The sequence below is a fragment of the Strix uralensis genome, chromosome 10, assembly GCF_047716275.1.
Source record: "Strix uralensis isolate ZFMK-TIS-50842 chromosome 10, bStrUra1, whole genome shotgun sequence".
NCBI lineage: Eukaryota > Metazoa > Chordata > Aves > Strigiformes > Strigidae > Strix > Strix uralensis.
In genome coordinates this window covers 21,123,388-21,143,358 of record NC_133981.1, presented here as the reverse complement: position 1 = coordinate 21,143,358, position 19,971 = coordinate 21,123,388, and the positions used below count along the sequence as shown (strand labels likewise).

General features: G+C 40.5%; 1 protein-coding gene across 5 annotated transcripts in view; it reads right to left on the bottom strand.

Moving 5' to 3' along the window:
- Nucleotides 1-17,533, bottom strand: part of ATP2B2 (ATPase plasma membrane Ca2+ transporting 2) — a 432,424-nt gene extending 414,891 nt beyond the window's left edge. Inside the window, exons 1-2 of one of the 5 annotated variants that reach the window (XM_074879694.1) lie at nucleotides 17,196-17,533; nucleotides 15,796-15,917 (exon numbers count right to left, since the gene is read on the bottom strand). The gene's annotated coding sequence lies outside the window, so the exon portion shown is untranslated. The remainder of the gene's footprint in view (nucleotides 1-15,795; nucleotides 15,918-17,195) is intronic. The other 4 variants (XM_074879691.1, XM_074879693.1, XM_074879689.1 and 1 more) reach the window with 4 other exon arrangements.
- Between the last annotated feature and the right edge of the window lie 2,438 nt (nucleotides 17,534-19,971).

Below are 19,971 nucleotides of genomic sequence, written 5' to 3'. Positions count from 1 at the left end.
GGTAACCAGTCTGGTAGGAAAGAGAATAACTAACACTGATGTTTCCTAAAGGACATTTGAAATTGAAATGTGTTTCTGACACACATTACTAATGTCTCTGCTTAGCAGTATTATTGTCCTTAGTAACAGTGCTTATTTTTAGATGAGTATTTTGCCTATTCTATATGTTATGCACTATTTATCTGTAGGTGAGAAAATTTATTCGTATTACTTTAATTTCTCTAATGTAACATGGCAGTAGATTTTTAATTTATGTTGCATATTCACCTTCCATTGCCCCACTGATGACTACGTGAGAAACTTCATCAACTATCAGATTAGCCAAACACTTCTACTGAAATAAACCACTGAATTATCAGAAATGCAAATGCAGATAAACAGTAAGGAACTATCCCACCAATGAGCACGCCCACCCAATTCAAATGCAGTTATGAATTTGTCTTTATCTGCCTTTCACCTACCATCTACAGAACACTATGGAAATGGAAAACCATACCTGAAGTAAGTCTAGACATGCAGACAGGATAGTGGGTGCAATACACAGATTTCAGGTACATTTGCCATCTTCCTCACAGAGGACTCTTATGCAGTTGCCCATCTTGAGTTCCACAGGAAAAAAAAACAACACGCAAAAACTGTAAACAAACCACTACCACTCTCTGCTTCTGTGAGGGGTTTTTTGTGGAGTTTTAGGCACGGTGGCCACTGACGGTTTTGCCTCATCAGCTGTCTCTTACTCTCCACAGAACTTACATTAATGATTCGATATAAATATTTTCAGAAGTTTTTCAACATCCATGGCCTTATTTTTGTTTTTATCCATACTTGAAGTAATTGGGCTAACTTCTGTCTGACTTGAGAGAAAAGAAACATTTTTTCATACACCTTATACCACAAACCTTCTCTTGGTCAAGGCATTTCCTTTGCTTGCCCTGGCTCAGTTACCTTAGGTAACAATACTGTCAACTCCCGTGGCCTATACAATCCTAACTTTCTAAATGCTAATTTTCTTCCAGTTTCCAGTCTTGCAAGACAGGGGAAGTAAAGCTGGATTCTGAGAAATGCAGTCACTAAACACACTCTTTCGCACCTGAGAGTCTAACTTCATACTCAGTCAAGGATTCCCCTGTATGCTCTTTTGAAAGAGCCCCAGGAATACAATTCATTTCTTATGCTTTCATTCACTTCACACAGTCATTAGACCTGAAATTTTTCACAGTGAAAACACACACAATACACTGAACTCTGCCGTCTGTAGAGATACATCTCATATTTGTAGCACAAGAGCACACAAAGTCAGCCACGCTGTCCTGAATAACTAGTTCAGATGGCATCCCCTTTACTCTTGAGGCTGCACAGAAAATAGAGATGATAGAACATCCTAATCTGGGACTACCTAATTTTATAACCTTACTGTTCCTTAAAAAGTCTTTTGCATATGTCAAATATTTTTAAAAATTAGCCTACCAGCAAAGGTGAATCTTCTTAAAGTTTACAATTAGAATTATTGTTTGGAGGATTTATTCTAACACCAGTTTCTACTCACCATAACTACACTGGAATTCCATATAACATAGCTGGTAAGAATGACTTATTCTTGGTGCTTTGATACGAAGTTTGAGTTTATCTAACAGAACTTGGATTTAATTTCTAGAGGAAAGAGCTCTTTAAACAAACAAAAAAAAAAAAAGTACAGAAAAATGTTGAATGCTACTACTTGATTTCTGAAATCTGTTCTAGTGAAATGGTACCACGAGAATATCAAGGCTTAAATTTAATATGTACTTTCTTCATTTTCAGCCACTTTTCTCAAATTCATTAAATGATTCTGTGTCTGTAAATCTGATGGCAACTGGATACTCCACTTTATATGCACTTCGTGCCCCAGTGAGTTTAAATGCTATTTTGCACTCTCAATTGAACTTTAAAAGGGCAATGTTACACACTAGGAATTTCATGCATCTGTCTTAATGCTGATTACTGTAGCAGAGAACTAGCTTCCAAAGCTGTCCCAGAATTATCTTGCAGACATTATTTACCAAGACATTGAGAAAAACCTCATCAGGTCGTCCTTCCAAAAATGAGGAAGGAGGCAGTAGAAAAATTGGGTGTTTGTTTCTTTTTGAAGTAATATTTGGGGCATTTTTTTATTTCTTTTTTTTTTTTTTTCTGCACAATTATGAAGGCTTTTATTTTTTTTAAAGGAGAGTCAAAAAAGAAACAAAAGGTCATTTTTGCAGTATTATCTGACTTCAGGAACCACAACTTGTAAGGAAATGATGAAACACCATGGAGATAGCATGGAAAAAAATTATGCCAGAAACAGAAAATTAGATTAATTAATTTAGTAACCTGTCTCTATCATCACAGCCAAATACTCATGTATGAAAAGCATAATCCTTTGGTGCCCCACTTGCATCCTCTAGCACCATCCTCACTGAAACTGGTGTCTTCTAAGATCAAATCTTCAGCTGCAGCCTTCTTTACTACTTATAGTTGGGCAGGGTTTCACAAATATTTGTAGATAGGAAGCACTTCACTGAAGTTCCTTGTAATTCCTAGTTCTACATACATGAAAAGTTATTTGACCCTCAGGAAGCTGAGATATTATTATGTGTATTAATAAGTATCCTTTGAAGTATATTTTGAATGTATACCGTATTTAAATATAAGCCTTTACCTTATAATGATCTCAAACAACTATTCACATAAGTAACAAATAATGTTTTGTTATTTCTAGGAATACAGCAAAGATACCACAGCTTGACTAATTTGTGAAGAAATTCAATTCCTACCAACCCTCATGTTGCTAAAAAGCATACTGGATAACAGACTGAGGGGGGGAAAAAAAAAATGAAAAATCCCTACAACTTTAAAATACTCCTGAGTTTCTCAGAACAAAGATATTTTGACCACTGTTACCGTACCTTTGAACATGTACAATCCTGCTGCATAAGAATGAAAAAAATGAATATGAAAAGATCCCATCAATCCCATCCTGTTAAAGATGAGACCACCACAGACACACAGTAGCTGATAGGTGAACGTAGCTGAAGGACACCTACCTTCCACCTTCATGAAGAATTTGGAATGAGGATACAAATTGCTTTGACAGATACATTTTTCCTCCCTTACTACAATCTTGTATTCCTACGCATGAGCTTCTACACGCGATTCCACATTCACTCGTTGGTCATCTCAAACAGAAAGGAAGCATCTAGGAAAAAGCCACAGTACTGAATTATGGGGGAGGGGGAGAACTTACAACCAAGCTTCCAGGTCATCACTGCCTCTGCAAGTTGATTACTCAACTCACTACTAATCTGCTGCACAATGCAATTTGATTTCAATTTCCCAAGGAGGTGGAGGAAGGGACAGAGGAGAATGTATCCAGCTGATGAAGCCCCGCTTAGGTTAAAATCTGTTGAAAGCCCTCTGCAGAGAAATGCACAGAAGGGACTGCAAATGGAATAACGACTGTTCATGTTTCCCCACTACCTTTTCCTTTATTAAGGTAACAAAAATATTTCATAATCATGATCATTTTGGTCAACTTTACTCACAATATCCTCTAAGACATACCAAAATTCTATCTCAGAAAAATGGATTTTTTTTCTAATAGGAATAGAAGGTGATTCAGTTTCTTGGATTTTTTTTCTTAATCAAAAATTATAAGATTTTGGTAATAGAAATTAGTAGTGGTACTTGATATATCGCTTAAAAATATTTTTCCTTCTCCTGAAGGCAAGATTTAAATACCTCTGGCACCATCATCGGACTAAAGAATTAAAGAATTTATTTGCCACGCTACCTTAACAAAACAGCTCCTGAACATTTCATTAAAAACTCTGAACTTATTTTCAGTGTTTTGAAGAGGGAACTTGATAGCAATTTATATTTTGCAAACCTGGTTTGCTTCATTACATGTACCTTTCAACATTAGATCATCAAACACTTTGGTCAGTTTACTGCCAGTCTCCACAGCAATATCCAACTGGAAGTTACTCAGTCTGCGTATTTCACGAAGACCAGCTCATTAGTTTCTTATCTACCAACCTGCTTAATTACATCATATAGTATAACGTCATTAATTTTAACAGAAGTTCTATGTCATTCTACAGACTGATTTTCATATTTTAGTCCTGTTTCTAATAGATATTTTGATCCTTGCTACAGAAACTGCCATTCAGACAGTATGAAGTTCAAAACAGATAGAGCTCATTTTGTGTAACTTAAAGTGCCAAATGCAGCACGTGAAGTAAGAGAACATTATGACATTAGCCATGATTCATAACAGTTCACCTTTGAATCTGATCAAAATGGCACTTCTTCAAAGTTGTACCTGCTCTAACCAAACATAATGTATAAGCATCAAGGCACTTTCACTCAAATATTTACAGAAGGGTGGTTTTAATTATACAATTGAAATATTTCAACTTCATTACACTGGGGAGATTTACATGAGCTTATTATGACTTTATAGACTTCACAGAATCACAGAATCGTCTAGGTTGGAAAAGACCTTGAAGATCATTCAGTCCAACCACTGACCTAACACTGACAGTTCCCAACTACAGCATATCCCTAAGCGCCAAGTCAACTTTACTCTTAAACACCTCCAGGGATGGGGACTCCACCACTGCCCTGGGCAGCCCATTCCAACGCCTAACAACCCGTTCTGTAAATAAATGCTTCCCAATATCCAGTCTAAACCTTCCCTGGCGCAATTTGAGGCCATTACCTCTTGTCCTGTCGCTTGTTACTTGGTTAAAGAGACTCATCCTCAGCTCTCTGCACCCTCCTTTCAGGGAGTTGTAGAGGGCGATGAGGTCTCCCCTCAGCCTCCTCTTCTCCAGACTAAACAACCCCAGTTCCCTCAGCCGCTCCCCATCAGACCTGTGCTCCAGACCCTGCACCAGCTTTGTTGCCCTTCTCTGGACACGCTCGAGTCATTCAATGGCCTTTTTGTAGTGAGGGGACCAAAACTGAACACAGTAACCGAGGTGCGGCCTCACCACTGCTGAGTACAGGGGCAAGATCGCTTCCCTGTCCCTGCTGGCCACGCTATTTCTGATACAAGCCAGGATGCCATTGGCCTTCTTGGCCACCTGGGCACACTGCTGGCTCATGTTCATCCGGCTATCAATCAACACCCCCAGGTCCCTCTCTGACTGGCAGACTTGATCTGGTTTAAATTATGAAACTCCTTTATAACCTCCTATGTAAAGATCCAGATTAAAACTTCTTTAATCAGCTCAAATGTTTAACATTTGAATTAACCATTCTTAGTGTGCTTTTCCCGACAGGCGCTTAATGCACAGACAAAAAATAGGTATACAGATTTACTCAACAGAAAAACAGTGAAGTAAACAAAGCCAAGGCAGTGTGCCCTAGCACAGTGACTGATAGGCAATTGGCACTAGGTATGACTTGGGCTGTACAGATTTCTTTTTAAAGAGTGTCAATACTTCAAAGACTATTTTTGAAAGTGGTCTTCTAGATCCACTTGACGCATATATATGTCCACCAAATCACCAGGGCAATTCTGTTTCATTAAAACATCAGAACATTTTTTGGTCAAAACTTCACTTCATCAAAAGTCCAACCACTCGCTACTTACCTACTTCACCCAGATTTCCCCTGGAAAGAAAAATAAAGGATCCTAGCTGTGAAGGTGACTCTCATAACTAATACACACTGAAATGCATTTGGGGAATCCTGGGTCTGATTAATTTTGAGTGATCTGAGATGTGAAAGCTGTGCTGTCAATCAGAGCAGGGACTTGGAGCAGGTTTCTCAAAAGCCAAGTCTGTACCTCAGAATCCCTGACAAGGGAGTGACACATTGAAGTTTCCATCCCAATGGAAATGTAAGTTTTATAACCTCCATACTCCTACAAATGGTAAAAATTGTCCGGTTAGCTGTACAGGGCCATGTTATAAAAAAGGAGGATGTGTTGTATTTTCATTATTTTAGCCTGACCGAGACACCCTTTTTAAGTATCACCTTCTGATCAACCCAGCCAGCCATCACAACCACTGGTAACATTATGTGGAGCCTTTTCAAAGACAAAAGGACTAAAAACAGCTGTCAGGATCCCTGTAGAACAGTTTCAAAAGAGACTAATACTTTGAAAACCTGAAATTGTTAACCAGATTTCATTTTAAGAAAATAGGTGCTAAGTATTTTCTGAGAAAATAAGCCTTTGTAAGAGGTTTTATGTAGCTAACTCAAAAATTGAGAACCAAAATGGCCTTTGCACGTATATGAAAACTCCTTGACCGAGTGCTAACTGAGGTACCTGCATTGAGAAGCCCATGCTTTGAATTCCTGAATGCAGACTGCTTCACTGATGTCATGAGGAAAATCCTCATTGTAGTAGTTTTACCAAGAAATTTGAAATTCACTTCAGTAGATAATCCAGGTCCAACTGTTAACAAAGGCAGCAGTTATCATTAAGCCTGACCAATTTGCAAACAACAAAAGAACACAATTTTTGAAATACCAGAACAAAATTACTCTCTAATACTTCAATGTCCAAGAGTTCTCCAAGTTAATTGGTCAGTGCACAATGTCAGAACTTTCACAGAAAATATTACGCCACAAAGGCTTACAGCATACCATTTTCCTGTGAAGAAAACCATCCTTCTCTCCAGGTCTGTCTGCGTAGATACAGCCCCTAATTCAACAAAGCCCTTACGCCTGATGTTTAATGCTTTATTTCAGCAGAATTCAAATGCTCATGTAAGTGCTTTGTTGAACAAGGAGGGATTTAGGCATATGCTTAAGTACTTCACTGAACTGGGACCATGCTACTATTTATAGAAAGCTTTTTGTTCCGGTCTTATTGTTCGACACTTACAGTCATCCTATGGCTTTTCCTTCTGTATACCTCACACAGCAAAGCTTTTAGGGTTACAATTTTCTTCCAGAAGTCATAGGTTTAAAATCAGAATGGATATCATAAACTTCTCCAATCTCATAATTCTTTCACTATATTTACACAGAAATACGCAAAAAAAAAAAAAAAAAAAATCAGGCTGAATCACAGGAAAGTTATGAAGCCAGAAGTAATTTATAATAACAGGTTGAAAAAGTCTCTCCCCCCCTGCACTGAAGAGGGCATTCACATAGGAACTAAACACTAATGTATGCATCCATAAGTGTTCGTTTCAACCTCTCCAAGCATCCTTCAGTGTGCTCCATTCCACAGACAGAGAAATTCAGGCAGGGTCATGTCTGAAGCAGAATTTTATTCAACTTGAAAAGACATCAGTGCTGTACACCCATTGCTGCTGCAGAGAGGCAGACTGCTAACAGGCACTGAGTGGTGTGTTAGAAGACAAAAATACTTCCAAATGACTTTCAGTTCAACACCAGTACCTCTGTATTTTCATTTAGAAAAATATCTCTCTCCATTGCAAAAGGATCTGGACCTGTCAGCTCATCTTTCAGTGTTAATGAACATATTTTCACAAATCTTTGTTTTGATTAATTTGTTCACACATATTGATAACAAAAATTCCACATCTCCCTAAAAATCTCTAAATATTATATCTCCTTTATTAACAGTACTAGTGATCCACTGTTGTTCTTTTATAGATTCTATGTCCCCCACAAATACATACATGGGGCTTCTATTTTTTATATTTATACATAGATTAACCAAAGACAGTGCCGTGCTTCTGGGATGCTTGAAAATCTGGTTGGATGAAACTGGTAGGTTTAATTGACATCCCTCTATTAAAACAGCTGCAAAAGGCATGTTTCCATCCAAAGCAGTATCAAATGTATGACTCTTTTGGAATTCAAATGGTTTAAGAGGAAAGGATTCATCTAGATATTTTTTGAGAATGGAAAGAAGGAGCTAAAAATGAAAGAGGAGAGGTAGAAAAAAAACAAAGAAAGAGAAGGAATGATGAAAACAGCCAGCTCCTCAGTGGTGCGTAACAGCAAAGGCTGCAGCATCGGACGTGCCTGTGCGCTGATGGAGGGAGGCTGGGAGGGAAGGCAGGGCACTGCTGCTGTTGCGTTTGATGCAGAGCCCATGCTGCACAGCAGTGACAGCTACTGCTCAGCCCACCTCCCACCTCCCTTCCCAAGGAAATCCACCACTGAGCTTCTGCTATGGAAAGCTGGCAGAGAGAAACTCACTTTGCCTGATTCTCCTGCGCCTAGGGGAACAGGGTCTTACACATCCTTGCAAATACAGCACATAAACAGCATCAAACAAGACTCCATCATCCCTTTCTCCTGTAACTCATGATTTTCAACTCTGGCTACCTAGATGCATTGGAAGGGGCAAAATTATCCCCCAAAAGCACATTCATTCATCAGAGCACGCTAACAACATAACCCAAAGCCCCTAAAATCAATGAGATAAACTTTTCAGCATTTTCAGGAAGTACTGAATCAGACTCCAATAATCTTCAGTTGAATTATTAATGGTAACTTGTAAGCCATTATCATGGGAAGATTTCTATTAGTCACCAATTTAGAGTGCAATTTTCAAAAACATCCAACTTACAGAGGCACAAATCCCATTGACAAGCCAACAGGACTTAAAATTCCATTTGGCTTCCATTCCTCCCCTTTTTAAAAAGCCTGCCCTTAATACATTAAATATTTCTACTGCGTTATCTATACCTTATTTGACAATCAGGCCATAAATGTTACCTGGAAATGGTCTCTTGACAAGAACTCAACACTTAGTGCTAAGTTTATAAATGTGATATTCGCTCCCTAGAGCAGGATGAAATTTTAACTGAAAGGGTATGCTGTTCTAGGCAGGTTCTTCTACTTGAAATGCACTGGTTCGCAGAACGGTGTCTGCAAGAGGAACACCAAAAAAACTGGTGTTTTCACATGGAGAAGAAACTTGGTTGGTTGGTTGTATATACATAAAACCTACCACACTTCACTTCTATTCAAGTAAGTGGCTTTAATACTCTTTTTGAATAGTGTTAGAAATAACTGGCAGATACAAACAGTGCTTTGCATTTTCCATCCAAAATTCTCAGTAGCTTTACAAGTAGTGATGAATTAACCCTTCAAACATGCAGGTTAGTTGCATACAGTCCCAGTTTAATTATTAATCTGAAACAACAGCTCAGCAAAGGTGAGCAACTTGTATGAGGGCAGAAAATGTCCCCTAACAAAGCAAGTAAAAACACACAGTGTTAGTTCCTCCATCCCATGCCCTAGCCATCACATACATGCGTTTTTTTAATCTTTTCATGCTGCTCCCTTAAAGAGGAAACATAGTATATTATCACAGTGGAGCTGTGCTAACAAGATAAAGGTATGAATGTGGAAGACATTACTAACGCTGCAGTTGTATTTTATTCTAATAGGAAAGCGTTGGCTGAGATTTTAAGGGCAGCTATACATTTCAAGTAAGCATTATCACAAGTCAAGAGAATTCGCTAGCATATTGAAAGGCAGATGTGAAAGAAGCACAAAAAAGAAGTGGAATTCAGGGCAGCAACTTCAGCAAACTCAGACAAATGATTTGTAACGTCTCTTGAAGAGATGATCAAGGAGTTCAGGAGAACCGATAGTTATCAACAAAGCCTGTATAAAATAGTGAGACAGATTATCTCAGTGCAGAGAGAATATAGAAAGCATTGTAAAAGACTATAACTGTTACATCCAGAGTCTTTAAAGACTTTGACTATCAAAAGAGATTGTACAAAAGGTGAAACAAGAGGATTTAACAAAGAACAAGTAGAAAAGAATAGCACAAACGTCTCAGGTATGATCCAGATGAGCCAACACACAAAAGGATCAACAACTAATGAGGGACATAAAAAGGCAAGAGGGAAAGGATCTATAAATACAACAGAAGTAAGCGGGAGACAAAGATAAGCAGAGGTTCTAGGATTTAATGGAAAAGGAGAGAAAATAACAGATGGTTAAGAGAAAGCTGAAGTAAGTATTCAGTACCTCCTTCATATTCTTTTAATGTCTCCATCTAAAGGATAATGAAAAGCAAAAAATTTTCTAAAGTGATTTTTACCAAGATGACAGGGCTACAGGCCTGAAGAAAAAAAAGAATAGGCTAAAAAATATCGAAAGGAGCCAGACATACTCAGTTTGATAGAGAATGATGAAGTTCACTGCAGAGTACTTAAGGAATTACCTAAAGCCATCCCCAAACATTAGCTATTATATTCAATAATGCACGAAGGAAGGGTAAAGTTCCCAAAGGACTGTGGAGAGGCAAAAATAGTATGCAACTTCAAAGGGAGAAGGAAGTCTGACTCAAGAAACTGCAAACCAATCCACCTCCCTTTTATACCAAGGAAGATGCTGAAACAAGTTAAATCATCACATAAGCACCTAAAGAATTAAGTGCCTGAAAATAATCAAAATGTCAAACCAATGAAATTTCCTTTCTGATATGGTAACCAACCTACTAAAGAAGGAAAACCCAGTAATAGGCAATTTATACTGGCTACAGTAAGGCTTTCAGTAACTGTCCAACATGGTATTTTCATGGGACAGTAAGGGCTGATATGAAATCACAGCTTAGCAGGGGACTGATATGAAATTGCAGCTTAGTGGGTGCACTGTTTCTTAAGAAACAAACAAACCACCACACAAATTAAAAGCGATTACTAAAATTCACTGTCAACAGAACGCAATTTCACATGCACACTGCAAGAATACATCCTACAGCTGACTGTATACATTAACAAATTTCAGTAGAGAAAAATGTTTGTGAAGTAATCAGGTAGGGTTCATATCACCTTCAGTCCACAGGCAGACGAGATCAAAATTCAAAATAAAACCTAATATACTGAAGAACTTGTTGAAAAGTAAACTGTAAGCAGAGCAAGTGTAAATCTAGAAGTCAAGCAAAAATACAAAATAGAGACAAGCTGAGTTCTGCTGGAAGGGATCTGGAAGCCACTGTGGTCTATAAGTAACAAATAGTATAATGGTATTTTTAAAAAAGGCATATGTCATGCCAAAATGTATAAGGGGAGTGCCTCACATAAAGTAACCTTTCCATTTCTCTCTACTGTTCAGAAACTCGCAAAACCTGAGTCAAAAAAAGGAAGGAAAAAAAAAAAATCACAGGAAAATTCACAGTAAATGCAACTCTGTCTTGTCATCTTATTTAGCTAGGGAGCAATAAATGTTAGCAGTGCCAAGAAAAAATATGATGGGAACACTGTTGGGTCACACAAAAAGCAACATAATACTGTATCTTCTGGAGGAAACAAACCTATTAACACCAACCCTCACAGACCATAATGGCATTTTCTTGTTCCTACTGCTCTCAAATTCTTTAGCACTTGACACAGAATCAGCAGGGCTACAGTGTAAAACACATTAATTTTTCAGAGTATTTAACCTTTCAAGTGGAATCATTCTACCTCTTCCAGAATGAGTCTTGTGTCATTTGCATGTTTAACCAAAAATGGGCCTAGTTTTTGTCTGGACTTTTAGACGCTTGGTACTTACTGTAATTAAGAAAAACCCAATAATATGGAATAGATCTTTTCCAGATAAAATTTTTACATTTTGTCTTCATGTAATTACTTTCCACTATTTATAGGCCAAAACTCATGCCAGGCTTCTATCCTGAGTCCACAAAAACTGATTTGAAGCTAGTAAAATACTTCACACATTAGAAGAATCCTGGTGAACATGTAGATTATGTAGAATAAAGCAATGCATTAAAACTGCATTTGAACTTAAGACTACAAGTTTAGTACCGAAAAGCACTTGTATATACACGTAATATTGCCACCAATGAGTTTTTCCTGTGTAAGTTCATTCTCAAAACTACCATTTTGCTTTTACTGTGAATGTAGGCCAGCACCTAAAAATACACAGATCAACTTCTTCAGATGCCAATGAATAAAAATCTTAATTTTTCTGGAACAAACTTAATTTACCTTAAGCTTCAGCAGTTGCTATGAACAGAACTGCTAAGAAATCTGATGACAGCAAAGAATATTTTTCTGCTCTTCATTATCATATATCTCCTCACCTAATTCTACTGCTTACAAACATTTTGAGATGCCTATTAGAACACTTTCTAGGAACCCATCAACCAGTCGGGAGTTTCCAGTTTTGATGACAGAGAACATTTACTGCAAACAAAATTTCTATTACTTCAACCCTCTTAAAACATTATTAGCCTGTTCAAATAGTAACAATATTACAGAAAGGTTGAAAATACCAAGAAAATACCTGCATCACAAAAACTGAAATATTGCATAATCTAATATATGGGCCTATTGTGTATGTTCTGCTGAAGGCAATCACACCTTCCATGATGGAAAATTTCCCATTAGTGGGAGTAACATCCACTGATGAAGAACCGCTATTCAATAAGCAGGACAGAATAGATATGATCAGCAAATACATTCAAGGTGACACTGTGACTTTTGCACAGTAAAGCTATCCAGAGGCTTGGAAATCTGCTGCTCATATCTCCTGCTCATAATGAGATATCAAAAGGAATATGCTAGGTGTTACCCTCACTGTTAACCACCAAGAGAAAGCTCCTATTCATCAGAAAACTCCTGAATCCCAAAGCATTTTAAGAAGAGAGGCATGTAATATGGAGTGGACATCAGCAACTGCAATACTGATCATCCTGCTGGATGATTTTATATTAGACATACTTCTCATGAAGTCCAATATAAGTTACTTTAGGCATCTTAATAACTAAATCAGGCTAAATTCCCCAAACACTACAGAATTAATGACTTATTAATCTTAGAAATATAAATGCTGAATAGAGACAGCTTCAGTACTCTGCGCTTCACACTGCACAAAGTTTTTCAAAACCCGAAATGCACATCCAAGGTCAAACTGCTGCAAAGCTTGGTGGGCGTGAGAGGGAAACATGATTCAGTCTTGCAGCTCCAAATCCTGTCCCTTCACCAATTAAAATAAATCATTCATTGATGAATTTGCAAACCCGCATGATGGTTTCCATATATCCATACAATGCATACATAAACAACCTGCTACATGCAGGCAGGACAAAGTACCTCCTTCACAAGAAGCACCAATGAAAGAAAGCAGTTTTGGTTCTGAAAAACCCAGTGCTATGACTTTTTAAAGTTGTTTCGCTATATAATGAATAAATACATTGTGTAAACAAAGATTCTTGTATTATGACAACTGTACCACCTAGTACACTGTTGCTGCTCTTTCACAGACATTCAGGAATTGTACCACAACGTTGCCTTCACAAGTATTTGGCACTCCAAATGACAACTTCTGGAAGCTGAGCAGTTCTTGGGATGTATGGCCTTGAAATAGGAGTGATAGGAAGACTGTAAAATCTGTCAGCAATGTGAAGCCTTTAGATCAGAGGAGAGAAACAGCTGAAAGCAGATAAATAAGCTTCTGCAAGAGAATTGCTATTGAGGCTGTGAGGGCACTGACCTGAGCATTCAGACTGAAGAAACTCAAGCTCCTCAGAAACTATGTCTCTTTCTGCACACTTAGAGGTATGCAGCGAACCCTCCAAAACACACTTCCTATTGTACGTGTATAATATGTAGCAACTTCTGCCTCTAAGAAACATTTAAAGACTTTTTGGTTTACATTCCAGTGTGTGGAGGGCGTCCCTGCAGTGCACCAGCTATTTTTATTTATGTTACAAAATATTCAAGAATTGTGAACATAAGGTTCAAAATATGTGAAAACAAGGCCTTTTGCATAATGAACTTTAGATCCGAGTCCATGCTGATGTGTATGTGGTGACCCAGAAAAACTCCAGTTAACACATCACTTGGGATATGCTAGATTAGATCCAAAAAATGTGAAAGAGTTGGTCACACCTGTAAAATGGAAGTCTGAGATATTTCACTACTAAATAACTCCATTTATGGAAGATTAAATTTTCTTCAGTGCCTTTCCGATTTAACTGATAATTTTGTCACATGAATATACTGAGACCAACACGTGTCTCAGCCACTATGACACACATTACTGTCATGTCTATTATCCTACTACACATAAATGTTATTTGTCCACACTCACTTTTCCTTTCTCAAATATTTTAAGTTTTTTCTTTTCAGATAATTAAAACTATTTTATCTTTTTGCATTTGTCACTTCTATTCTTAAATGGTCTGCATTTATACTTACCTTTATGTAGTTTTCTTTCAAAGGACAACTTAAGTGCCACTTTGAATCTTGCAAATTGCAAACATTCACTACACACACATTATATGTAAAGCTTTGTTTTTAAACAGAATTCTTAAGTACATCTGACACACACATTCCAGTGGTAAGCTTCATCAGAAGTTTGAACTTTGTTCGAATGTTTATTTAAAAATATTTCAGCAGATTTTAAAGTTTTCACACAATTTTGTTTAAATGTAAATATTCTTCCCGTTCCCAATTATCTCCTCTACTATCATCTCCCATCAGACTGTCACTAAACCAATCACTTAACTCTTGTATAAATACTCTGCTTTTTTCTCATGGTCAACACAGATTATTTTTCCCCAACTGCATTCATCATTCTGCACCTATACTGAAGTTACAATTCAAGTTTTAGGGTATTTTGAGTATCAGAATTTTCTTTTTAACCTCACTTGCTATACTTGAAACTGTCTATTGTAAAGTTTTGGACAAATAACCAGAATATGCAGGTTTTGTTGATTTAGCTAACTCTAAGCTAGCACCTATCTATATTCAGACAAATAGTCCTACTTTCTAGTCACATCACTAAAGTTACTGTGCTAAGTGATCTGCAGCACTTTATTCATAGCCAACAAAGGATAAGGAACCAGACAAATGCACCGGGTTTGACTCTGCTATCTACAGAAGCAGCTAATGCCATCTGAGGTGCCCTACTACTGTGTCTGATACATGACATGGGGCATAGTGGAGACTCACAGGCCTCTGAAGTGGCACGAGAGGCCAGGAGGGGCACCCCGAGGCATCTCAGATGACATCAAATGCCTATTTAAGGAAAACCAAACCAAACCACTGGCTATTAGAATGGTCCATTCGCTCTCCCCACTGCACTCCTCCAAAATTAATCCTCTTGATGTGACAGCATTACAGGACACCATATAATTATACCCATTATCTCCCCATGGAACTTGTCAAAAACAATAAAACTTTACTTAGCGTAATCGGGAAATAGGTTAAAATAGGTTAATCAGGAGATGGTTAAAAGATATAGTTTGGATAGAGAGACATGCCAGAAATTTGGACCAGTCTCACATTCGATAGCCTAGATAATCAAGAGGCTGTGGTCCTGAATTTACAGCGTGTGAGCAAAGGACCATACTGGTAATGATATAAAACAGAAATTAAAGGTAAGATAATACCCTGCATTCATTCCATTAAATGTTAAAATGAAAATGTTAATACTGACACTAAACTGGACACTTAATACATATTCTTTTGCTTGAGAAAGAACTTATAGCAATGCTCACTTTGAAAATGGTGCTCAACATCAGATCACAAAGTCATTAAAAAGAATACCGAACTAGTTTATTAGCAAGATACACAGACATAGACAATCAACTGCTTCTGCACATAGAAATCATGAAAACACTGAATTCTATTTGAGTCACCACATGAAAATCAGTCACGTGGAGGTGAGTGGACAGGATCAGAAATGAAGTGTTACTTGTGAACATGACCGTATGCCTGCGTCCCACTCAGTTTCAAAGAGCTTCTTACGTAACTAAGGGCTTGCAGTATCTACCAGCAATATACCCGTATTCTTTAGAAGATTTCTTTTTACTGTTTGGGAGTTGAGTTACAGCAGTGTCAACTTTCACACTGTTTATAAACTTACATTTTCGTTTATTTCAGTAGCAGTGAAGTCCTACTCTACACCATTGCTTTCAGCTTGCCTATCTTCTCAGCACTTTATCTTGGTATCCATGCTTCTCAAATATCACTTTACTACAAAATACGCTTTAAATAAAAAGAAAGTAAAGAAAGTATTAGCACAGGATTAAGTTGTGTTGGTGTAATGTGATAAAACAGCGCAACAATAAGAAGGAAAAAAATACAAGCAAAACCAATCAGCAAGAGATACACAGAAAGAAGTAAACTTTTTGACAGTTTAATGAAGTAAAACAGAGCTTTCCGCCACCTACAACAGGCCTTTCAAAGACACATCACGGAAGACAGCGTTCCTTCTTTCACAGCTCTAGCACAGTCTCCAAGTCAAAATTTTAGAAAAATAATCCATTACGTTCAGTGACAATAGGAAAGCACATCTTGACGACATCCGTGCAAAGGTGGTGGCGACGGGGACTGCAGCTGCCACCTCAGCCGGGATCCAGCGGCACCGCGGCGGGTGGCTCGCTGGGTGACCTGCGGAAAGTTATCTCCTCCCGCCGCAGTTTTTCTCGGGCTCTGGCGTGCTCTTAACACTTCACTGGAGTACTGTGAGGCTTTGAAACTACTGCTTGTAAAACACATCGAAATCCCCGTGTGGAAAAAAAAAAAGAAAAAAAAAGCCCCGAGCCCGCCGTACCCGAGCTCGGCTGAGGGCGCAGGGCTGGGCGAGTTCCCCCCCCCGCCCCCCCCGAGGGGCTTCTCCTTCCCCCCGCTCACGCAAGGAGCCGAGGGAGCGGGACTGAGGGGCATAAACCTCCTTCTAACTCCCTCAAATCAGTATTTCTAAGAAGAGCGTCACCTTCCGAAACTCGGCGCCCAAATCCCGTCCGCGGGGCTGCCCGGGCTCCCGCCACCGTCCGCGGGGCCGCGGCCGGGCCAGCGCGGGGCTTCGCCGCCGCCCCCCAGCTCCCAGCCGCGGGGCTGCCCCCAGCAGGGACACCCCTGTCCGCCGCGCTCCTGTTCCTGTCACTAAAGAAACCGCCGGGCACCCAACGGACCGAGACCCAAGGGTGTGAGAGGCGGCTTTTCCCCCGCGGCAGCGCAGCCGGCTGCCGCGGAGCTCCCCCACCCGCCCCGTCCCGCGGAGCCAGCCCGCGGCAGAACCAGCCCCATTCACCGCCCGAAAACATCCTTCAGCCGCCTCCCGCTGCCCCCAGCACCCCTGCGCGGCGGGCTCGGCCCCGGCGGGCTCCGCCACCGCCGCCCCCGGCAGCGCTCCCCCCGCCGCCCCCCGCGCCTCAAGGTCACCTCAGCGCAGGGCAGCCCCCGGGGGTCGCCGCTCCCCACAGCCGCCCCCCCCTTCCCCCGCGCCGGCGGAGCCTCACCGCGCCGGACTCCCGCTCCTACCTGAGCCGGCGAGCGGAGCCGAGCGGAGCGGAGCCGCCGGGAGCGCGCAGGCGGCCGCTGTCCCCTCAGCGGCGGCGCCCGGGGAGTCGGGCCGCGCACGGCGCCTCCCTCCTGCGCCGGGCCGCTGCGCTGCGGTGGGCGGCGGCGCTCCGTCAGACTTAGCGGGGCCGCGGAGAGCGGGGAAACCCGGGGCGGGGGGGGGCAGGCAGCGCCTCTCCCCTCCCCGCCGAGGTGCCGGCCCCAGCGGAGCCTCGCCTCGCCTACCCCGGCAGGGCTGGGGCTCCCCTCAGCGGGGAGAGGCCGGCGCCGCGCCCAGCTCCGCCGGGGCTCCAGGGAGCGCGCAGCGGCGCGGAGATGGGGCGGGGGGGCCCCTCCGAGCCTCGGGCCTGGCTTCCCGCCCAGGGCACCCCCCAGGGCCGAGAGCCCCGCGGGGGAGGGCCGGGGCGCCGCAGGGGGGGGGCCGGGGAAGGGGCGTCCTGAGGGGGCGTGGGACCCCCCCACCCCCGGTTTTATACAGTTCCCGTTACTACGTTAAAATTTGCCTGTCGCGCTCGCAAGATGTCGGGCACTGGCGGGAACCACCGGCAGGTGAGGGCGGCTCGGACCCCGCCTCAGCGAGAGGGGATTTAATCCCGCCTGTCCGGAGCAAAGGTTTACCACTACCGCCTTTTTTTTTTTTTCGCTCCCCTCCCCCCCCCCCCCCCCCCTTCTTCCCCCCCTTAATACCGTTTTCAGTCAGAATTCTCAAAAAAGGGGAAGGCCTAACCCCGATTCTGAGAGATGAAGAGTCCGGCCCTGGGACAGAGGACCTGTGGGAAAATGTATGTATATTTTCACTTTATGAAGGAAATACTATGTACAGATGATGAACGTGACATAGACTGAGGAACTAACACTCCAGTATTACACAATTAGTCAAAAAAACCCACAATGCAGATTTGAGAACACTACTTCTCCTCACAACATTGCCAAAAAGAGGATGGCATCTTTGAAACATTGCCAGAGTAGTTAATGTTGGGTATTTAACCAAACCTTCCTGGTTTTACACATAGGCTTAAATTATATTTCATAACAGTTCTGTTGTGCCATATAATCTTTTCACCATGAGAGTTAAAAAAACAGCTACTGAATGTCTCCAAAGCTGAACAGAAATAGGGAATTTTTAAGAGCAGAAAAAAATATTTGGTAGATGAGATGGATTTTTCTTTGGTGTAAAGGATTCGTATACACCACACAACACCTGTAGACCACTACAGCAAACAGCATTTTACTTGGAAAACTGGAAATCTTCCACCACTTTTTATTGATGAATAGCAGCACTGGCCAGCCCTGGTTGCTTGAGAGATGATACACTGTTAATTATATTCTGATTATTATCTTGGCTTCTTCCTTAACACCATTTAAATTCCAGTCTTAACCTTATCTCAGCAAGGACTTAAAGAAAAAGTAGGACAGCCAACAGAACAAAAGTACAAATCCCTCCACATCTTTTAAAACTATTTGTAACTCACTTAAAACCAGGAGAAGCTGTGACCATATTTTTGTAGTGCTTTCAGACAAGCTTGTTAGCAAAATACAGACCTGTAGTTCTGACCAGGTTGTTACTAGCTTTGCAAAAATTAGAAACCTGTAACTATTCTGCAAATACCTAGACTCATTTTCTCATTTGATCTTAAGCCACATGCTTGCTGTCAACTGAGATTCAACGTTTCCCCTGCTACAGCTCTCTGGGTCATGATGAAGATCAAACAAACTGAGAAAAACTAATCAAGAATAGCAACATTTCTGTTTTGACAATGCTTAGAAAGATGGCAGAGAAAGCCTGAATGAAACGTTTACAAAAATAATCATGCAAACATTAGGTAAATGTGGTGCTATTTTCAGCTTGTGCTTATTAATCATTTAAAGCAGATGATGGGAGTACCATTTGAAAAGCATTAGATGTGCATTCTTACTAGCTGCCTGCAAACACATTTGGCTGATAATTCTGCGCTGCATAAAAACATGACATCCTACAGACTGTTTCCACAAAACTACTGAATTCCACACACAGCCACACCTGTTAAACACTAAGGATCACAGTTCAGAGCTCAGGATTTAAGTCTTACACAGAAGGACAGCCTCAGAGCATATGATTCGTCACATCATAACATCCACAGCTGGTCAGCTACTGCAGCTGGGACTAATAATGCCAGAGCAGTACAATCAAATTACGACTTTCCTTGCCTCCTCTCCATCTTAAGATATTTATCCCCTATGACTGATTTCTTTTTTTTTTTTAAACCATGGTAAAATAGCAGAAGTGCATGGCTATTTATCAGTTGTGATAAACAGTGAATGACAGGACAGCTTTCTTCATTTTAGTATCTTCTGCCTATGAAAATGCAAACAGTTGTATAGAATTTCTTAAGTTTCTGACAGCTTTAGAAGCTATCCTTATATTTTTATAGAGTGCATGACAGAGGTCTCAGCATCTTTTTTTCCTTTGAAGATCTCTTTCCTTTACTACAGTATTTCCAGAAACTCAACCTCTTACGTACCGGTTTTAATAATACTACAAGATGAAGCATGATGTTAACAATAACAGCACCAACTAATCTACTGTAACTTAACACTTCTCAGTATGTTTTGGAAATTAGGACCATTCACGTTATGTTTTTCCCTAAATTCATTGCGTATTCTCTCACCTAAGGTGAGGTTTAGATACTCCTTTAAATTCTTCCTCATTTTCCTGGTTAATGGGGGAATATATACATAGTGGAGGCAATATACTTTG